Source organism: Salvelinus sp. IW2-2015, linkage group LG10 (genome assembly GCF_002910315.2).
Source record: "Salvelinus sp. IW2-2015 linkage group LG10, ASM291031v2, whole genome shotgun sequence".
Taxonomy (NCBI): Eukaryota; Metazoa; Chordata; class Actinopteri; order Salmoniformes; family Salmonidae; genus Salvelinus; species Salvelinus sp. IW2-2015.
The window spans coordinates 14,856,617-14,874,237 of record NC_036850.1 but is presented as its reverse complement, the minus strand read 5'-3'; the positions used below and the strand labels follow the sequence as shown (position 1 = coordinate 14,874,237).

The 17,621-nt window shown below is 40.8% G+C and overlaps 1 protein-coding gene across 1 annotated transcript in view; it reads right to left on the bottom strand.

The window, feature by feature from the left end:
• The window catches only part of LOC111969344 (polypeptide N-acetylgalactosaminyltransferase 18-like), an 88,804-nt gene that overhangs the window by 62,834 nt on the left and 8,349 nt on the right, over positions 1–17,621 (bottom strand). The window lies entirely within an intron of this gene.

Below are 17,621 nucleotides of genomic sequence, written 5' to 3'. Positions count from 1 at the left end.
TTGAAAYCACATATTACAGCTAATAGCCAATTAACGTGCTCACAGGTTGGGAGGCTGTGTACCCTGTCATACTGGGCCCCAGTGGAGACTGATGAAGTTCTCTGACTGGGTCTGTAAAAGGGGCACTCTCTCATTAGAACACATCAGCAGCTGACACGTCTTCCTGACATTGTTCTTTTCTGGGAGTAGGGGAGGAAGAAGGGTGTGGTGGGGAGTAGGCCTACTCTCTGGGTTTATTCCTGAGAGGGGAAAAACACACTGCCAAAGWTTGGATGTAGGGTGGCCTCTGCTCCCCACAAGCTATTGTTAACCCTGCTCCTTCTTCCTTTCTGCTCATTAAAGTAATACAATCACTAGGCCCTTCAGGAAGGCACTCACATGTCCATCCCTGACATCCCTTAGGAAACCAATGGGTGGTTCACAGATGATAAATATGGCCTATTCCAACAATTCCAGGCTAGAAAATGAAAGATAACATAAAAAACAAGAGAACATCAGAAGGGGACATTTTTCTCTCCCCAAAGTAAAGTACATGTTAAAAAAACAGCACAAAAACATTGTTTTGTTTCTTGTGTTTGTGTACATGTTTCAGTCTCTTCAATGAGGTAGACAGTCTCTGAGAGACTAGATGTTAGATGTGCCACTCTATTAAACCAGTCAGTGGAGGTGCGACTCCTGTTGCCTCCTATCATGTTGATCTGACTCCCACTACACTTGGTGCCTGTGGATTAGCGTTCACTCTCTGAAGAGGGAGATTTTTAAAGAGATTCTGTTTGCTTTSTGAGTCTCATCTGCACAGCGCTCTGAGCATGATTTCTCCTGAAGGGTTTCTATTTTCAGTGTAGGGTATGGCCTCTGCTCAGGAACAAAACTCACACGCAGGAAACGAATCAAAACATTTCACAGAAACATATTACAGTGTCGAACACACAGTGGTTCAAAGGCTTGTAAAGACATAGTCAGGAATCATATGAAAATACTGTGCATCTTCTTATCTAAGCATAGGCATCTTTACAGTACATGTCTCAAGTACCATTGATGATTGCCGTCTCTTCTGTTTTTTGATGGTAGAGCAGCCACTTAAGCAAAGGTTTTTACAGTAAAATCCCTTGATCAATGTTTGTATAGAAATCAAAACAGGAGTGGTATTTTTTCAACAAGGAAATGTATTTCAGATGATACATGTTTTATTCTAGGACAAAACGGTCGAAACGTTGGACATAAAACATTTCTGCATCTGAGCTCCTAGTGTCTAGAGTCCTTAATTAAAAAAGTATTCTAGGACAAAGACCAGGAATACAGCGATAGATGCATTCTTCAGGAAATAGTCAGGCAACTATTTCTTCACCATTTGACCGGTCTTAAAAATTGCTACAAAACCCTTATACATTGATCCAGTCTAGAAACTAAAGAAGAAATATTCAGCGGTCTCAAGTTTCGAACCCAAAATCTATGTCTAATATCACATATAGCAAGCAGCTCATTGTATTCTGTGAGACGAGGAGTTGAGTATGGTACAACTACTACCTACTAAATGCAGGAGGACAATTTAAAGAAGTACATTGAAAATGTAAATGAAATATGGATAGTGTGGGATAATGTGTGTGGGCGATGTTAAAAAGCTGTTGCACTGTGTGCTATTTATATCTCTTGAATCATCATTAGGTTAAATGTACATGGTACAGATGGAGTGCACGGAGCATGCTTTAGTGAGTGCAAATTAGCATGGAAGTGTGGGGTTACATTTTAAACTCTCATTCCCTTTGGCTACTCCACAAAACTGCAAACCTAGAGGGGTATCAGAAACACTGCTAACTTTTATGGGACAGGCATATCCCCCAAAAGACTATTTCTTATGTAATGATCCTGTGTCTCATTTGCTCAGATCTATACTAGCCTGTTGGGAATCATCTATCTGATTTAATGTCTCAGTTGCCGGACAGTGGACTCACAGCACATCACTCAGCTAACAAGTTTGGCAGGGCTAGAGCAATTACACCAATGACATACAATAAGCTCTAGGGACGCACTGAATATTCCTCAATGAAAGACTATAAAAAGTCAACATGGCTCACATTTGCTTTGTATCAATTAAGTTTCAGTGTGTGCGCTTAATGTGGATTACATTGATTTCCAGTAAGCTATTACTTGCCTTGATTGTTCACCACCTAAATTGAAAATGTTTCTCCCTCTGCCACATTAAGTATTGTATTCAACACTTTTTCAAATTTAGAACATAAATCTGAATGTCACACCATAACATTCAGAGAGAAAGAGAGAGAGAAAGAGAGGGGGAGAAAGAGAAAAAGATGCGTGATGTGCCTCCCTAAGCATTTTGAATATTTTCCAATATGGTAACAAGACTCTGAAGCTGGAGAGACAGAAATGATTATATGCCATAACATTTCGCCTTCCTTCCCTTTTAGATTGATCACAAGATTCAGTTGAAATAAATACTTGCTGAGCCAAATGAAATGAGATCTGTCTGATGATAATAGAGAGTTATCTGGTCAAAATCGATGATAAGTACTGCATTATGGCTACTTGATCCATTACAGAACATGAATTTCCATCAACTTGGATCAAAGCCATGCAGGTTAATAAGTTAGATATTTTTTTATCACGAGATAATACTGAGATAAGATAAATACAAAGATTTGCAAAGGAGCCTGCTTAAGCAAAGTTAATCCTGTCCGGGGGTTTCTTCGGATGGGGCCACAGTGTCTCCTGACCGCTCCTGTCTCAGCCTCCAGTATTTTGCATGCGTCAGTTTATGTGTCGGGGGGCTAGGGTCGTTGGTTACTGGAGTACTTCTCCTGTTTATCCAGTGTCCTGTGTGAATTTAAGTATGCTCTCTAATTCTCTCGTTCTCTCTTTCTCTCTGAGAACCTGCGCCTAGGACCATACGTCAGGACTACCGGGCATGATGAACTTGCTGTCCCCAGTCCGCCTGGCCTTGCTGCTATTCCAGTTTAACTGTTCTGCCTGCGGTTACGGAACCCCTACCTGTCCAGACCTGCTGTTTTCAACTCTTAATGATCGGCTATGAAAAGCCAACAGATTTATTCCTGATTATTATTTGACCATGCTTGTCATTTATGAACATTTTGAAAATCTTGGCTCTCTCTAATTTTCTCCTTCTCTCTTTCTATCGGAGGACCTGAGCCCTAGGACCATACGTCGGGACTACCGGCCGTGGTGACTCCTTGCTGTCCCAGTCCGCCTGGCCTTGCTGCTATTCCAGTTTCAACGTTTTCTGCTTGCGGTTATGGAACCCCTACTGTCCCAGACCTGCTGTTTTTACTCTTAATGATGCTATGAAAAGCCAACAGATTTATTCTTGATTATTATTTGACCATGCTTGTCATTTATGAACATTTTGAAAATCTTGGCATAAGTTCTGTTATAATCTCACCGGCACAGCCAGAAGAGGACTGGCCACCCCTCATAGCCTGGTTCCTCTCTAGGTTTCTTCCTAGGTTTTGGCCTTTCTAGGGAGTTTTTCCTAGCCACCGTGCTTCTTCACCTGCATTACTAGCTGTTTGGGGTTTTAGGCTGGGTGTCTGTACAGCACTTCGAGATATTAGCTGATGTACGAAGGGCTATATAAAATAAAATTGATTGATTGATTGAATCTAAGTGCAAGATAACTTTTTGTGAGAGTGACATTGTTCAAATAATGGGTCTGCATGTCTGCCATGATATCTAAACCATAACTACATCTTAATTATTGTATCAAGCAAATGATACATAATATTTTCTAAAGAAAATTTTGAACAGAAAGAACAAAAAAAATCTAAAATCTCTAAAACATGCTCCAATCCATGAAGACACCAGTAGATAAAGTGAAAAGGAACTTGAGAAGACTCATTTAGATACCAGTAGATAAAGTGAAAAGGAACTTGAGAAGACTCAAGGTTTCTTCTATCTGCTGTGTTACATATTTTTTAAACAGCCATTCTACAGATGTCACACCCACCACTTGTGATGTGCACCTGAACTTGAGTTGTTTCTCACTGCATCTAAAAACAGACTTCACTGGCCTATATGCTAGAACACTATGTCCACATAGATTTCGATTGCAGGCCCAATCACTGGGATCTCTCATCATCATAACATCACAGTTATTCCAGCTGGTGTTGGTTTTCAATGAATTATTCAAGTTGGGAGCGCTCAGATTTTTACTGAGGGAATGTTGATGGGAATCTGGCACAGGTCAGTGCAGCCTGAGCCTTTTGCAAGTACTTCAATCAGATAAGCTGCTGCTCGCTTGGTGCTTGGCTTTTGCCTAGGAACATAAGTTCCTAGGCTGCACCTAACTCTGAATGGAATAGATGACACTGTGGTAGAGGCTAGAATCACACGTACACCGCCCTTCTTCACCAAAGCACAGAGTTGATGGAAGTACAGTAAGCATGTGATTTATTTGTCTGGCATTATATTCTGCTAACCCAGCTCTACTGAACCAGCCTCCTCTGTTCTGCTGCCGGTGTGAACAGGGGTGCTGCATCAGGGAGAGATGGGATGGGTGGAATGATAGCCTGAGGTAGTAGTGTTGTTGTTGTTTAAATGGCAGAGCCTCCTTAACTGAACCAGCTGGCTGAATGTGTCACCAGCCATTGAAGGTGGAAAACAAGCCCCAGAACCCAAGAAGTCTCCKATAAGGGTACATGATGGAAACATGCTGCCAACCAAATTCAAGACATCAAGATGGGAGCCTGGGAATAATACAAAATAGATGGTGAGCCTCCCTATTATAAGATGTATTTTCTGTACCGTACCATCCCACATGCAAACAGCAAGAAATGTCCACCATCTTTCTATTCTCCAGCTCAAATACAGTCACAGCCTTTTCCTCCCACGCATTGACAGAATAGATGCATGATGAAAAATGACAAACAACTGAATGGAAGTGAAGGGAAAGTCAGTCAACTGTTGTTATCTATTGTCCTCCCCTTTCCTTTATTCATCACTTACATTCCACTCCAGTTAGACTGCAGTCTGAAAATAAACAGCTTTCTCTTGAGTCCTGTCTCCACATCCTCCCAATCTCTCTGGGGGAGTAATATGGGCACAAGGAGAGCAGGATTGAAATGGTTACCCATCTCAGAATGAACCTGCCCCCTCCCCTCTACCACAGAGCCTCTTTAAGGAGCGTTCTGGTGACTGTGGAAACCCTGTGACAGGACCAGTGGACCCATGAGTACTTCCATTACCCCCATTCCCTTCTCAATGAGGTCCAGTTCCCCTCCTCTCCAGAAGCTTTTAGATCTCTAACCAGAGGGAGCAGGACTGGAGGAGACTGGGTGAGGCTGAGGAAGACTGAAGGGGACTGGGGGAGGCTGGAACAGGAAGAAAGTGGCTGAAGCAGGAAGGAAGAGGGAGGAGGCTGGGGGTGACTGGATGAGACTGGCCTGTAAACAGGGCCTGACTGACTGGGGGGCTCAGGGCTGCTGAGCGTAGTCAGTCTGCGTGCTGCGGAGACAGACATCCAGCAGGGAGCTTAAGGCTCCTCTCAGAGGGAGAAGTGCTTGGCTGACTGCATTATGTGTACCAGAAAAACACCATTACGCTTTGTTTGCCTGGGGTGGAAGGCAACTCAACGAGGCTACAAAGATCTGCATTCAGATGTCTTGTATTTTTTTTCCATAGATGTTTTTCCTCTCTAAATATTTATGGCAAGGTAAAAGCTTTCTCATTTGTGATAATTACCATTCACCAACCTTGCTACAGCAGAGCGCTTTTATTTCTCTCAAAACTGGTGGGTTTGGCCTCTCTACTTAGCAAAGTTTCTCAGACACAACAAATTCTCATTCTTTAGAGTGTATCACAACAGGGAACAGCAGCTGCATGGACCACAAGTTAATGCCGCGTTCATGTGCGTAGGAAACTACGAAATGTCCAACTTGCTAACTGGTTGAACACGGCACATGTATAACTACAACCTGTAAGCAAGTCGGAAATGTACGAGTTTCCTAGTTGCGACTATCACGTGAATGCGGCATTGGATTATGGGAGTGCTGAATAGTTTGTGAACAGTTATGAAAACAACAGGCTTATATTGGGTGGCAGGTAGCCTAGTGGTTAAAGCGTTGGGCCAGTAACACACAGGTTGCTGGATCGAATCCCCGAGCTGACAAGGTAAAAATCTGTTGTTCTGCCCCTGAACAAGGTAGTTAACCCACTGTTCCTACGCTGTCATTGTAAATAAGAATTTGTTCTTAACTGACTTGCCTAGTTAAAAAGGTTCAATTAAAAATATTAATCCACAACCTACGTCTCAAGAAAACAATAGAACAATAGATAACCAAGGAGGAAATGCATTTCAATTGTTGACTTTAAGGTGAATCACCTACGGTTTACAGTCTAATTCATTGATGAGACCTTTGACACGATGTAGTCCCTGGAAGTCTCTGCATTTTGGAGAAAAAAAAAGCATTCTACATCACACACGTCTATGCTGTTTCTGTCTCCTGGCATAGAAAACACTAGAGCCATCATTCCTATACTATTAAAAGAAGTGTTACCTTCAAAATCATTAAACGAAGTAAAACTCCCATGTGAGGTGAACTTGATGAATTGAAATTGACTAGAGGATGTGGAATTGGCAGTAACACCGATACTCAGATGTGATAAGATTAAGTTTAAACTGTAGCTCTAATTCAAAGAAAATGGCAGTCTCCTGGCATATATAGCACAGTGAAAGGAAGAAATGCTTAGATGTTCAATAATTCTGTAATCAGAGTAAAGCACATCCATGCTTACCTTACTGTTTGAAGGGTTTATGACAATAAACCCAGGTATCATTTCACAACATGTTCTATCACGACTGGGGTTGCAAATTCATAAATTCTGAACCAAACAATTGCCCTAACTTAAATTCCAGAAAGTGCTATGAGAGAGATTTAATGGACTTGAAACTGTCTGCAGTGAGGGAAAAAATTAAACAGTCCACTCCTTATCACCGCTCCGCAGATGCCCCACTACAGCACGAGGGAAGGTTTTCGCTGTGCAGCTTCGCTAACACCTAAGGTCAGACAGAGCGGTTGGCCGCTGATGGCTACCATTGCCCTCTGTGRCAGACTGACAAAGCCCTGCCTGGTGGCTATATCCCTCATATCATGTTTTGTCAGAATATATCTGTTTTCCAAAGCTTCAAACTGGGTTTTTATGAAAGACAGCTCAGAAGCATCCATTTAGAGCTTTCAGAAGTAACACACAATGCCCTGTAGCCTTTTAATTCAAGACCATTCTCTTTTCTGTTCTTCTCAAGCTGCTGGTGCCAGGACAATATTCTCCAACCATAGCATGAAGACATTCAAAGCTGTGACCGAAGAAAGAATATCTTGTTACTAAATAGGCATTATTTGCATGTCTGCTGTAGAGTTATTACTAGATATGGGGGAAAACATTTATACAGTTAAATATCAGGATATTATTTTTTACAATATATTGTATCGTATCAGTTTGAATATATCGCAATATTAGTTTTGCACTAGTTGGCTGTACTTGCACCAAAACTCCAGTATTTTTCCTTCATAGCTATAGTGGTTATTTCTTTATTATCAAATGAGGAGAGACAAACTTATCACACAAGTCAGAGTTATACTTAAACTAAATCTTTATTCACTTATTAATAAGGAGAGCAGGTCACACACACACACACACACAAGTGAATGACTTGAGTGCCCTGCAATAACGATGGCTGGTCGACGAACCAGCCTTAGATGATTCGTTGAGAGCTCCGACACAAAGAATACCAAAAGCTTTTATATGGCAAAGATACACCCCCTTAGTCTACATGACAAACGACAGATGTGTGGAATGGGTCACAAGGTGAGACTTGATATATGAGAAAGGAATATCCCCCAGACAGATAGCATTTGCTATGAAGACTGTTCTTATTGCACAGAGTTTGTCCCCTAAGACAAGGCTCTGATCTTGTCCCTGGTACTTCGCAGTTCAGAAACARCAACTCATTCTATGGCATAAATCAATTGTCAGCTCCAGATACCCTTATCTCAAAAGCTCCTCTCAGTTCACACAGACACAACATAGTTCTAAGAACCCTATTATATTGCATCAAACAACCATTTGATGCAATAACAGTATTATAACATAATCTTGTAATTTCACCCACAACGTAGCTTGTTCTCCATCTCATTTTTAAATAGGGAGCCAATTTGTTTTTAGCATTTTTATTTCCATGGCTCACTCTTGTCCCTCTGCGGCAGATGTATCAGACAAATAGTTATTTTATTACAGAGCAATACTGTACTATCCTTTCTACAATGGGGAATTGTTGTCAGAGTTGATATAAACATGTAATAAGCCAATACAATACACTGTGTGGAACTAACTTTAGAAAGTAATACCTGCATCAGGATTGTTGTTAACATTCCTCTAGTCTTCTCCACGGCGTGCTATTTGTCTTCACATAGATATTTATCTGAATAATTGCGGTTTAGGGAATTTATTGAATAACTGATAGAGAGCGGGAGTAGCTAATGAGGCTGAACCTGTGACCTGAGATCTGAGGGGTCATGTCATGAGTGTGAGAAGTACTAGCTGATGCACATCATACACTTCAGGCTATCCTCTTTGATGAATGCACCACTACCATTTTAAGGAGCCTTGTGGGTCCAACAGAATCAGACTGCAGCGAGCCAACACTACCGCTGTTGGAATGCTCAACCTGAGTTCATGAGAGTTCTGTACACAATTCAGTGGAGTTAGTCAGATGCGAATGCAAACAACATTAAGTATCTTTTGGGAGAATGTGTAATGACTTCATTCCTTCCAGTATCACCACCTTAAAACATATTGGATCTATTTTAACACTTTGCATTTGCATTCTAAAGGCAGCAGTGAATATTTGATGGCTTGCACTTGTGCAGTGAGGAGGCGGAACAGAGAGGCAGAGGAGAGAGGCTGGCAGAGCACTCCTGGCATAAACTCATTTTATGACCAAAGATTCTGGCTCCACTTCAGCCTCTGACTGGCGTGGGCTACTTCTCTATACAAGCTGATGGCCTTGATTCTAAATCAATAGAAAGAATAGCAGCTCTTTGAGATCCAAACATTCACAGATGAGGGTTTAAAAACAAAAACAACGCCTGCAGAAGGTGAAGGTTTCATGAGGAAGTGGAATATAGAAACCACACATGCTAAAGATATCAGTAATGAGGTTTACAGATCAATGCCTCTCAAATGTACAAAAACCTCATGTTAATTGAGCACACACACGTGTGATGCCTGTGTGTCAGAGGCAGTTGTGGGAACAAGTAATACATCACTCAGACTATTTCAGGAGTAGAGATGCCATGTTTCAGAACACCACTCATATCTCTGGGCATTCCTTCAGGTATGGCCTGCAGTGACATAGTGACAGCTCTAGAGAGGTGGACAGGACTTAACCAGTGTTGACAAGTTGAAGAGACCTTTAACATTTAAAAACAGAAAACATTTTATACTCCTGAATATTGTGTATGATAAATACCCCCACATTGTTTCTGCTGATGCACCTGCTGTAGCCAATGTGGAAAATGTCCCCTGCGACACTGATGCAACTCAGGTGCAAGCTCTGAGCTTCAAAGGGCCTGATAACTTCACCTAGCATCACGCCCTACAGTTACAGAAAGACAGAAAAATCTCTGTATTGGGTCCCTGTGAAAACAGACGTATAAAAAAGGGCTCTCCTCCTCCAGGCTGTGGTCTGTGCTCTTCAACATGAGGCATCTGACACCTTCACCCCGAGTCTAAGAGTTTACTGAAACAGCAGAGGACAGGCTGCTATCTGTCCTCGCATCTGACGTATGCTAATGCAAATGTCACACGGGGCTTTCAATTTCAACTGGAGAGAAGAGGGAGTTGAACTTTGAGGGTAAATACATTATCATTCTCTTAAAATTAGAATTTAAAGCTACTATCTTTCATGCTAATGTCACAACTTAAAGTGAAAATAATTAGGGTTTCTCTCTGATGTAAGGTGAATGAAGTTATCAAAAGAGGATGGGATAATGAGAGTGGTTGATATTCTTTGAAGCAATTTTCTCTCGATTCAAAGGTTACAAGACGCYCCTACATGGTAATGCCAGAGGCGAAACACACCGACACAGGTGGCAAAGTTAACACAGTGGGAAGGTTTACACATCATTGGGTCTTCTTTCTGAGCAGAGCAGATTAGGGGCTTGCCTTGAAGCATACCTGAACCGTTCCTGGGAAACTGCTTAAAAAAATCTTTAAAACACAACTATTAAACCCAATCCAGCGTTTTGTTTCAAGACAACAGTCTCTTGAGTGAGCTACGCTTAATTTTGATAGGAGTGTCTTGATAGGCCACTGTATGCTTCTACAGCTCTGTTCTTCCATACGAGATTAGTCAGTCGATGAGACAGATGACTAAACCGCTGCCCTCCGCCCACTGGCAGGAATGGAGAGGTTTGATAGTGCAGGCATGGATGATTTCCCCCTCATAATAACATCTGTTCAAAGTTAATCTTTTGAGTCGTCTGTGGTTTACAACAAAAAAAACAACAGCGGGTGCACTCAATGGGCTTCAACCGAACCGTGCACACTCCTCTGGCTTCAAAACAAATCATCATTTCTAGTCTTTGTACCTGCATGCTTTTACCACTGTAACAGCATTTCAAAGAACATCATTGCTTGCAAATGTTTTTGGCTTCAGCCAAAACTCCTGATGCAGAGGCCAGAATGACTCTTTGTCTTCACCTGCAACTGTCTCMTCTGGCCTTGAAACAGACAGAAGGGTGCTATCTTACATTCCCTTTCAGTATATGACAACTTCACATCTAGACTGCAATCATACAACAAGATATCCTTTAGTCATTACTAGTTTTACTACAACATGTCTATATGCCCACATCAATACAACTACAGTAGTATGGCTAATGATGGACATCACTAATGCCCAGTGACAGTTGAACATGCTTGGGATTAGGGCTGTTTCGTTGATCGTATTACCACCAAACCGGAGTCATGACCGCAGTCAAATTCCACAAGACCATTTAGTCATGGTAACTAGGCTTCTCCAAGCGCTGATGCTGCTGATGGTCATTAGTAACCTACCAAACTTGCTAACTGCCTGGTACTCAGCACTCTATTGTCCCTCTAATCACTCTGACATCAATGCAAATGTTTTCAAAAAATCMAATCAAACACTTCATGAGAGCATATGAGCTCATGTTGCGCAACATTTCTATAGGCTKTGCAATTGTGTGAGAAAACAGTTGATGGCCTCTTTTAGAAAGAGGAGGAACCCATCAGCTTTCTATAGGCTAAGCCTACTATATTTATTTATCCTAATATTAAAGCAGGTTGCTTTGCTTAATAACAACAGGAGCACAGCCTTCCTGGCTGGCATGAAAATGAACCATGGGAAAAGTGTCCTCCATTCGCTATTTAAGTGCATGTTTCGAGACAGGAGCATGATAATGGTCTATTCTAAATCAAAACCAATTTCCCACATATATTATTGAGAATATGAAAAGACAACAYTAAGTTAAGAATCATCTGATGGGTGACAATACTTGTGAATGATGTATTATCGCTGTGAATGATTCCCAGTGTGTGTAGTAAGGCAAGAAACAGTGCATGCRTTTTTTTTGCTACTTTAAAAAAAATCCCAGTCGCACACCTCATGTAGCTTAGTCCATAGGCCTATATGTTTAATACATTTTGAATCACAACTAAAGTGAGTATTTGTGTCTGCAATGAAGTCCTTTTGTGGGGAAAAACTCATTCTGATTGGCTGGGCCTGGCTCCCCAGTGGGTGGGCCCATCTGCCAAGGGTGCATCCCTGCCCAGTCATGTGAAATCCATAGATTAGGGCCTTGTGAAWTTATATCAGTTGACTGATTTCCTTATTTAAACTGTCACTCAGTAAAGTCTTTGAAATTGTTGCATGTTACGTATGCATTTGCAGTCACTTTTGAGAACAGTGTTTTCCTGCTAATTGATTGCATTTTGGAACATTCGKGCGTATAGCCTACTGCCGTGTACGCATTGCTGCATTTATAATGTGAAGAAATAGCCTAATTGTTTATCAACATTTTAAGTCAAATGTTGTAATCTGTTGCATCAGCCTAATTTCTTAAAAAAAAAAAAAAAAATGTATGGGAGTGGTTGTATTAATTTGGTATCTATTGCATCCCACAACTGTCCCAGAGTATGTTTGGAATATTTATTTATTGCACAGAAGGACAAGTTGACCAATAGAATAGGTCAACTTTTGTACTATTGGGGAGGCTAGTGCTTTAGCTGTTCGGTAAGCCTAGTTCTTCTAACATCTTCAATATGCGCCTCTGAACTCGATAAGAGGGATGCGCACAGTTGCGTCTCCAATGTGTCTTCACTTGTAYCCTACTTCTTACCTGAGATTCCTGTGKGAAGGACCTGATAATGTGACGGGCATTGGCAAAGAATTGAGATATGAGAGAGTCACGTGAGTGAGAGGCGCTTTGGAGTGCCACAGCCGGGAGAAGGYAATTATAATTGTTATATTCAGCCCAAGGGCATTATGGCCACACAAGGGGGATGCTGCTGGGAAATTCATGGTCTGTTGAGAATATTATCAAGTGCTTGTCAAATTGTGAATGAGTGATTGATGAAGTTTGTGCAGCCTGCACAAGAAACAAATCACAGCTCATGCCTTTCATGAGAATGTTTTCAAATCATCATTAGAGTTGCATCATGCKGCTTTAGAATGTATTAAAAATCTAAATATATAGCCCAAAGTTTATATCACAACTAAAGTTGCATAAATAACTTGATATTAAGCATATGTGAGGACCTATTTTTTTGTGAACCGCTCAACACAGAATTGCATGCACTTCTTTGGAAATCYTTTGGAGAAAATATATTTTAAATTTTATTCAGCTATGTTCAATTGTATTCTTCATACTATAAAATAATAAAAATAATGTGGAATCTAAGCAACGCTTGTTGCTAAATTAACTAGTGTAGCCCACAGCCATAGCCATATCAGGGCCTAATATAAGGACAACTCAGTATGCTATACTGTTCTTCTGAAATAAATATTTTCTTCATATCATGTTTCTTTAGACCTGTCTAAAATAAATCATGGATGTATTGTGATGTGTAGGCTATATTAAATGGATTAGACTTTTTAAAATGTAGATGTTCCAAAGGTCGCATCAGTAGCTTGYGCGCTATGCGTGGAAGCAAGGAGATGCTAAATGTGTTTATGTTAATTAACAGTCAATTGCCGTGAGACCGGCAGTTATTTACTTGACAATCACCGTCTGACAATTTCATGACCCCCACAGCCCTACTGTACTTGCAATATGTTCAATATAATGATGAATGAATAAATATAAAGATAGCCTACACAGAAAGGCACATTACTATAACTGGTAGTATTAATGTGCACTATAGGAAAACKCGACGGCATGTCTTTAATACGCACAGGGCAGATTGTGATTATATGGATTGGTGYTAACTATTATCAATAACAGGACGTGTTGCAGCCCAGTGGACAAAAGTGGCCAGATGCTAATTGCTGTACTGATTTTAATGAACATCTGACAATAAACCTGTGTGGTGTGTGTGTTGCCTTCAGGTGGTTTGTGAGGAATACTGAAAAACAATTAGATAACAGGAGAATTTAGCGGCACGAAGTAATTAAGTTCCAGGGTAAAAATTATCAAATGAGACATGGTGATAATTGAGGCTGATTTTCAACATCCTGTGGGTATGAGATGCCTTAGTAGCACTCTCTCCCAATACATCAGCACAAATGCCAGTCTGCAATGGAGCGCTAATTTCTGTCAGGTTCAGGGAATGTTCAACTCTGGCTGATTGGGCCTATACTCTAGCTCCTCACAGGTTCTTCATTCCCTCTAATTAACTAGCAATTAGGTCCCATTGCCGCTAATTAAAATCCCCTGCTCAAGATATGGGAGCAAAAAAGTGGCTCCTCTGTAATTAGCTGCTTCATTCACTCAATAGTTAGTATAAGTTAGAAAGCCTCTCCACTCAGTACACTCCGTAATAAGAACACTGACGCAGGAGGGAGTTGTTTCACTCACTGACGGTTCAACAACAATGACATAGCAACAACCTCAAGTCTCACAGCTACGCATGTGGCAATGAATAACTATCATKGAATAACACACAATGACCCACAGTATGACAGTTAGGTCCATTCAGTTCACTTCTGGATCAGTGATGGATTATTAATGTTTTATAAGCCCTGGGAGCCAGTGAGTAAGGGACATGAGACATATGCATTTTGATTAACATCCCAATTAGGGTTAACAGTGATGAATCCTCAGGCAGGCCACTGGTGATGCAGCCTCCTGCTGAGTCTCTTCCTTCCTTCCCGTCATCATCTCTCTCTGTCTCACTTCCTTCAGTCTCTGGGTTATCAATCCACGGTTTACACCAACCTTCAGCAGGATACAGATGTAGGATATTCATTTGAGTTTGCTACAGTGGTTAAAATATCCTGCAGCAACAGGAAATGTGAATTATTATGTGGATTATAATTAATWTACATTTTTGTAGAGGTTGATACATTTTTCACAAGGGTAAATTCAGTCTGAAATGTCAAACTTCAGAAGCCTTTTTAAACCTCAAATACACTACGTTTGAAAGTTCTCCTGCAACAGGGTGATCAAATTAAGATCCTACAACTGTAGTCTGCTGATTCATCATGGAGAGGTGCAGAGGCATAGAGAAATAAGGCATGCAATAAGAACAACTCTTCTTTTCCTCTTTGCCAATAGAGTCCAGCGATACCCTACCTTAAATGTCTTAACCTGCACACACTACCTACGGAATAAGATATCTTCATTACAGATATAGGATCTTAATTTGACTGTGTTGCAGTTGAACCTTCCTGAAATGCAGGAAATATAGTGTATTTAAGGTTTAAAAAGGCTTCTGATGTTTGTAATTGAAAATTGAAAATTTCAGACATGATTTTCCCTTTTAAAAATGCATCAACCCCTACAAAAATGTACATTCATTATAATCCACATAATACTTACATTTCCTGTTGCTGCAGGATTATTTTCCTGCTGTCGCGAAATGGCTCAAATTAAGATCCTACATCTGTAAATTTCTCCAGACCTGTTTTCGAATGCAGTCATCGAGTGTGCTATGCTCTGCACGACCTCGATTTGCACCACCGAGTTTCTGTATGAATTCCTAAATAAGAAAATGAGTTTGTGCATTTCCCCTGTGTAGTACATCCTGGTATGTTTCCTGCTCTATGAGAAAACAGTCCTACTCATAAATCAATACATCAAAGAATAATACAGTATTAGAAAACTAGAAAGACTGTAGAACTCCAGAAATAAAGGGCTTTTTCTGCTCAAACCAAAATGTTACTTTCTTACTCAGAGGCATGAATTATGAAGTAAATAGGATGGCAGACGAATATGGGTAGACAATCTAGCATGTAAAAACAAAGCACTCCAATTTGTCTAAGTTACTGTCACCTTCACTCAGCTTTCTCGTTTCGCCACATGGAGATGAGCCTTCCCTAAACAGCCTGTATGGTGGAACACAAGCTGTCTTTGTGCCCATGTGTGCACTTAGCAAATAGACCGGGCAGATATGAGGGACTGAGACAAATTGCTTGGGATGATGGTGGGGTATAGAGGAGAGGCAGAGTCTGCATGGGACCATCTTAATCATGGTATAGCCAGAGGGCTGTCAAATGCTTTTGTTTCAGTGGGACACTTCTAAACGCTGTTCTGAATTATCTGTACGTTGCTTTCTAGATATTTTAGCAGATACGGAGTAAACTGTAAAAATAACCTCCTCCAGAAATTAGACATAAATCTACCTCAGAATCACAGTAGTGACTAACAACAATTACATGAAGACACAATTTTATCAGTTAATTCAAATAAACATGGAACAGCAGCCTTGAAAAAGTGCCATAAATAGTTTCCAGTTTAGAGTAAATTGTCAAGGGACACTCTTTGAACTGAAATACTTGCAAGGGAGGTTACAATTTCTAATTTATTTTGATTTTCTTCATGATGCTTTTGCCCTCTGGATTCAAGGTAATTAATTGTTTTCATTAGCAGTCATCCTCCAGTGCATTTGTTTCTCTGTAACTCAATAATCGTTCCATTACTGGTAAAGCAAATCAACATTCTGGAGACTCCCTTTCCACACTCTCACACTCCACCCCTGCTTCAGCACACTTTCACTGACACCACATTCCCTTTGGATTGGTAGATCTTAATTGTCATTCCAGTAAATTGTCAATCCCAAAACCACTACATATATTGAGGCTGTACTCTGTAAAGAAATGACAACATTTCTACTCTATTACCATGGCACCAATGTTACCCTGACACCCAGCTTCTACCATTCCATGGCCTGCAAAGGTAATTAACTGTGGGAGTTGCTAAGAGGCATTCTGAGAGTTAAAAGGAAGCATGGGAGAATGAGATACTGTATCTCCACTTCCCTTTGAGGGAAAAGGGTTACAGCATTTCTGCATTCTGCTCAGAAATTAGGATATTCATTGGTCCCTTTATAGTACATAAAGACTGTCAGTGCAAAGCAGGGTACTTCTAGTTGAAGTCGGAAGTTTACATACACCTTAGCCAAATATATTTAAACTCAGTTTTTCACAATTCCTGACATTTAATCCTAGTAAAAATTCCCTGTCTTTAGGTCAGTTAGGATCACCACTTTATTTTAAGAATGTGAAATGTCAGAAAAATCTTAGAGAGAATGATATCAGCTTTTATTTCTTTCATCACATTCCCAGTGGGTCAGAAGTTTACATACACTCAATTAGTATTTGGTAGCATTGCTTTTAAATTGTTTAACTTGGGTCAAACGTTTCGGGTACCCTTCCACAAGCTTCCCACAATAAGTTGGGTGAATTTTAGCCCATTCCTCCTGACAGAGCTGGTGTAACTGAGTCAGGTTTGTAGGCCTCCTTGCTCGCACAAGCTTTATCAGTTCTGTCCACAAATGTTCTATTAGGATTGAGGTCAGGGCTTTGTGATGGCCACTCCAATACCTTTGATGTCCTAAGCCATTTTGCCACAACTTTGGAAGTATGCTTGGGGTCATTGTCCTTTGGATGACCCATTGCGACCAAGCTTTAACTTCCTGACCGATGTCTTGAGATGTTGCTTCAATATATCGACAATTTCCCTTCCTCATGATGCCATCTATTGTGTAAGTGCACCACTCCCTCCTGCAGCAAAGCACCCCCCACAACATGATGCTGCCACCCCCATGCTTCACGGTTGGGATGGTGTTCTTTGGCTTGCAAGCGTCCCCCTTTTCCCTCAAACATAACGATGGTCATTTCGGGCAAACATTTCGATTTTTGTTTCTTCAGCCAGAGGACATTTCTCCATGAAGTACGATCTTTGTCCCCATGTGCAGTGCGAACCGTAGTCTGGCTTTTTTATGGCGGTTTTGGAACAGTGGCTTCTTCCTTGCTGGATGGACTTTCAGGTTATGTCAATATAGGACTCGTTTTACTGTGGATATACAGTGGGGAGAACAAGTATTTGATAACCTGCAAAATCGGCAGTGTTTCCTACTTACAAAGCATGTAGAGGTACTGTAATTTTTATCATAGGTACACTTCAACT